Source organism: Lactuca virosa, chromosome 4 (genome assembly GCF_052849685.1).
Source record: "Lactuca virosa cultivar CGN04683 chromosome 4, Lactuca_virosa_CGN04683_v6, whole genome shotgun sequence".
Taxonomy (NCBI): domain Eukaryota; kingdom Viridiplantae; phylum Streptophyta; class Magnoliopsida; order Asterales; family Asteraceae; genus Lactuca; species Lactuca virosa.
In genome coordinates this window covers 266,567,143-266,573,142 of record NC_136429.1, presented here as the reverse complement: position 1 = coordinate 266,573,142, position 6,000 = coordinate 266,567,143, and positions in this window count along the sequence as shown.

Genomic DNA, 6,000 nt, shown 5'->3' with positions numbered 1-6,000 from the left:
GTCTTTATGTAACACAAGAAATTGGTATGGTAAGGACCAAACCAATATATTTCTAAAGGCGACATCGAAACTTCTTATCATGACGGCTGTTAAGTCAAATAAAACGACATACTATTTTATGTATGTGTTTTCAGTGCCCTGCAGTTTTATCCTTGTTATTATTACTGCGAATAATTTGTACTGCACTAAGCGAGTGCTAGCAGTATGAGTGTTCTGATATTCGAGGCTGATTAATTTTCATAAGATAATCCCTAACAGATCTCTCTATAATCGCTTGGTGTATACAAGTCATGTATAATTAAGATTGGAAAGACAGTTGACTGAGCAATTCTGCCCTAAATCCACAACCAAAGAAGGAACAAGAAATAAGGCGGAATTACTCACTCTAAGCCTACAAATCTTAATTATAAATGACCCTAATGTATACACTAAGCCATCACAACTTACCTGCAAAGGGTTTTTAGTTTCTTTTATGGATGATGTATTTTGTTCAATTATTTATAGTTATTTATAAAAAGTCTTAAGTTTTAAAAATATTTTCATTTGGAAAACGTACCACTGTTCACAGGGGTTCCGGGACAGTCTCTCCTGCGGTAATCATCAGTACTCTTCCATCCCCGCTAGCATTCTTAATTATTGGGCAATCCCTCTTGAAGTGTCCAATTTCACCGCACTGGTAACAAGCCGTGTTTACTCCAATATCGGGGACTTGGTTAACGGGTTGTGTCGGTGCCCTACAGAAACGGGCAGTGTGCCCCTTTCTGTTACAATTTCTACAGTGTAACTCTCGACAGGCTCCATAATGACGGAAGTTACACTTATAGCATTTTGGGCGATTCCCCGCCTATTGTCGTGCTGGCGTTGGTGTGCCAGGTGTTGTTGTTGGGTTTTGAGCATTCTAACAATCCTAAGTGTATATGCAACCCTAAATACCTTGGATCTATGTTTTCTCTATTATACATGCAAATATGAATATTCCAAGGTATTAACCTATCTAGCATACAATCTTTGATACTTGGGTAATAAAACAAGTTTGAAGACATACCTTTTTATGTAGCCTGATTCCTTGATGCTTATGAGCCGAGTGCCCCAAGTGTGACACCTCAAATGGTTCACACAACATCAAATACACTTGGAATAACTTAGAGAGAAATGAACCACTTCATGAAATCGGCTAGCCCTCACCATACACACATAATTCTCTCTTGGTCGCTGATTTTGGGAAGAATAAGATGTTTATATAGTGTGTCACAATTAGGGTTACACCATGTAAACCCTAATTGTCATGGCCTTTCATTTCCATGATCCATGGGTACAAAAACACCATGGAGCATCCTATGGGTTTTAGCCCAACTTGATAATACATGGAGCATTAGCCCACTATACAAGTATGGATGATTTACACAATCAACCCATATATTTAATTAGTCTCCTTTTGATCACTTAATTAATTCCAAATTAATTCTTGATCAATACTAATTAAATAATCTTATTAATATATTAGAACTTATAATATATTACCAAACCTTAAGTGTTATTTCTCTCATTTTAGTCTATCCACATGCATGATGCCATGCAACCCAAATGGACCATGCCAACCGGGTCAAGTACATACCAAATATAGTTATAGACTTAGACACTAATCCAACAGTTGTAACAACATGAACAACTACAATTTGTTGTCTTTTCAAGGCCTCTTGTGTTGACTGTCCTTTCTTCTTGTTTCCAGATTTCCTCTTATTGTTTCCCTCTTGTGTTGGCTCAGGAATGGGGGTTATTATTCCTTGGCGAACCCCATGGTCCACAAGACTCTGCGCCAATTGTTTGGCGCTATCGAAAGTAGTTGATTTGGAGGCTAAAACACTTGCTTGAATCTGGGAAGATAATCCCCAGATGTACCTCTCTATCTTCTTGTTCTCCGGGGTAACCATTTCGGGGCATAGTACCGCTAGGTCACTAATTCTATTAGTGTACGCCACTATGTCTGAGCCTGTCATGGTGAGACCCCAAAGCTCTTCCTCTAGCTTTTGTATTTCGCCTCTCGGGTAGTATTCTTTCATCATTATTGTCCTTAAGTTCTCCTAGCCCATCGAATTAGCCACTGCAAGGGTCAGTGACTTGACATGGCCATTCCACCATGTCAGGGCTCTATCGGAGAAAGTGCAGGCAACAAATTTGACTTTTCTACCTTTGGGCACGCGCAAACTTCGAAAATTGACTCCGTTTTCTTGAACCATTGCATTAAAACAATGAGTCCTCCATTTCCACTAAAGGATTTGGGTTTGCAATTCATTAAGTCTTTATACGTAAACTCCCTAAGGAGTCCGTGGATATTTCCGTAGTTAGACGGGTTGGCACCACTTCCAGTTCCATTGGTACCATTTGCATGGATATGAGACATGGTGGCTGTTACGGCGGCAGTCACCGCAGCCTGGAACATAATAGGATCATACTGTGGAGGTGGTGGCGGTGGATTTGTGGTGGTGTTATTATTACGCCTGATATTTCTACGAGGCGACATCTTTCTGTCATAAAGTTTAAAGATGAATGGTTGGAAAGATATTGGTAGTATAAATCGAATGATATAATACCAGAATATTGAGTGTATCATGTTCTGAAAGTGTTTTGAAATTACTAAATAATAAAAGTATATGTGAACATAAACTTATGAATTTTTCAATAATGAATACCCTTACTGAAGTTTTGTGACTTGATTCGCAAGTACTAGTTGTGATGAAATACGTGATAAACTTAACACCTGTGTGAGCAGTGTAATCACTAACTCACTAAGTTAAATTAGTTTCTTTCTTATTAGTATGATGTATACGATACTTTCTAGTTTATTCCTGATAAGTTAAGTTTTGATAATGATCTCTCTAAGACTTTTCTCTTCGTTCGATCCTTTCTCGGAATTCTCCCTTTAAACCCACTTTTGGTTCTGTCTCGACTCCTCTGTTGGCTGATTGTGAGGTCTAGGTTTATCGGTTGTGCGAGAATAGAAATGTCTAAAGAATCTACGAGATTAATAAAACACTTTTATTAAAAATAGATTCTTATGAGGATGATCCTTACTAGGTCTTTCTATAATCGCTTAGTGTATACAGATTATATATATTTCAAATCAAATAGACCATCAAATAAGTGATCCTACTCTAAAACCACATCTAAACAAGGAAAAGGAAGTAGAGTGAAAATCACTAATTCTAAGTCTATAAAATCTCAACTATATATAACCTTATGTATACACTCAGTAATTATAACGGTACCAGTAGAGATCTTTTAGTTTTCATACAAGTTGTTTATAATACCTAAAATACTCCTATAGTATTTTATGTTTGATTCTAGGATTCCTTTGTGTATAGGGTTGGTAAGGTTTAGACTTGTTGTAACACTACTATCACTCCCAAACACATGTTGGTCATATCTGAAATAAATATAGTTGATCAGGCTATATTGATCCCAGATATGATTACATAACTGTCCTGGTTTGACTATAGTCTCCAACATCCAAATACTCTTATTTTGTTCTTCATGTGATACTTATTCTAGTATATATATACTTTTATAAAATATTGTTATATTTTAAAGTATAATTCTTGGTCAGATTGTTTTAGTCCCAATATATTTATAGTTGTTTATCTTTTATAGGTTGATATACTTAGTTCACTATAAACAATGCTCTGATACCAATCTGTCACATCCCCAAACCGGAACGGCTTTCGGGGGTGGAGGACGTCATGGCAAGTATCACAACACATGCATCATAGTAATCAAAGTAACAACAACCATCGTATTGATAATATAATATTTACATTATATTTAAAACTTTACTTGAACTACATAAAAAGTACAACAAAGATAAGACGTAAAACTCCGTCTTCGCATCACCTGGAAGAGAGTACCAGTCTACTAACGACCCTGAGAATACAAGTGGTTTCAAAAAGTGTCAACATTAAAGTTGGTGAGTTCATAAGTATTTTTGTTATAGAAAGTATATCCTTTATTCTTTTGAAAATTTCGCCAGTTCAAGCAATCTTGTGTTTTACTTGTATTCCCCCCCCCCCCCTTAAAACATTAAAAAGCTTGGAAAATATGGGGGTATGGACTCACCTTATTTGAGGGATTCAATACAAGATTTGGTATAGATTGGTAAATTTCCCGAGAGAAATCCCGAAGCACAAACGAGTCCTATTTAGTATGTTATGACACATATATGTATATAGTTAGTGAATATAACTACAAAGGTGTTTAGGAAACAACCTAGGATGCTAGAATAACTCACCAAAAGAGTGTTAGAAGCAAGTTAGGAGGATGAAATGGAGTTCACGGCCCTCTGGAGGTGTTTACGGCCCAAGAACACCAAGTGTTCTTGAGTTCACGGCCAGTTGTTCTTCAAGGATGACGAAGACTCAAGTGTTTAGGCTGGAGATTTGTGTGTGTTCTTGGTGTTGTTGAAGGAATGAAGAATACCTTGAAGATCCAAACAATAATCTTAGAAGATTTAAAGGTTTGAAAGATGATACTTGAGAGAGAATTGGTTGAAATCTCGAGTGAAAGTGAATAAATGAAGCAAAAACTAGCTGAAACATATATATATATATATATGCGAGGGTTCATGGCCAGGAGGGGTTTACGGTCCGAAGTCGGCAAATGGTTCACGGCCGAAGCTTCGTTCACAGCTAGAGCTTCGTTTTTTGGCCGAAGCTTCGTTTACGGCTGAAGCCTCGTTCACGGCCGTGAACCGAGGGTTCATGGTCCGAAGTTGTTTGCGGCCATGCGAAGCTTCTCAATTCCTTTTGCTTTTCTCTTCCAAACTATAACACACCTATTTAACTAGGCTTCAATACCAATAACCCATCAAAATTTTAGAATCTTGGAAGGAATAAGTTTGACTAAAAAGTAATTTTTCAAGAATAAAATTTTCGGGTTGTCACACAATGTGATTTCGGTCTGGGTATTGGGTTTGGGCCTTGGGATTTAGTCCATAGGTATATATATATGGACTAAAAGGTGTATTTTAGTAATTATTAGAGAGGGTGGGGCGTTTTCGTCAAGGAGGGGACGTTTTCGGTCAAGGGAAGAGCCATTAGTGGAGGAGCATGTTCTAGAGAGAGAAAGTGAGAGAGAACTTGTTTGTGTTTTGGATCTTGTGTATTGTTCATCATTTAAATAATTTGAATACATTGAAGATTCATCAAGTTCTTCTTATTCTTCTCCATTCTATCTTGCATCATCCACTTAATTGGGATTCCGCACCATCAAGTGGATTAGATTGATACGTCAAGCTAATTTGGGGACTTACAGTTGGCTGACGACGACCAAGGATATTGTTGTCCACTTAAATTTAGCAGCGAGATCTACAGACAACCTATTAAATGGTTCAATTTTAGGTGTACTAGAATGTGTTCCCCACTTCTTGATATACCCCGATAATCAATAACTTCCAAAGAACTCTTTACTTTAGGTGAGTAGACAATCATTAAGAGAGAAGTCAGATATAGAAATTCAAATGTTGTATCCTAGGTCGGATGTCTTCCGATCACGCAGAGGGAACAACATATGACTAACATAGATAAAGGATTAGAGAGAGAGTAGGGTGCATATGTTGGATAAGGTGTCTAAGTCCATAACTATATTTGGTATGTACTTGACCTGATTTGGCATGGTCCATTTGGGTTGCATGGCATCGGAACAATTTAGATAGACTTTTGTGAGAAGAGGATATTTATGGTTTATTAATATATTATAAGTTCTAATATATTAATATGATTTATTTAATTAGTATTGATCAAGAATTAGTTTGGAATTAATTTTGTGATCAAAAGAGACTAATTAAATAAATGGGGATTGATTTGGTAAATCATTCATTCTTATATATAGTGGGCTTATGATCCATAATCCTTTATGTTGGGCTAAACCCATGTGGTTACCCATGGATACTCCATGGAGTTTAAAAACCATGGATCATGAGGAATGTGGAAGGACATGAGTTACATGGTA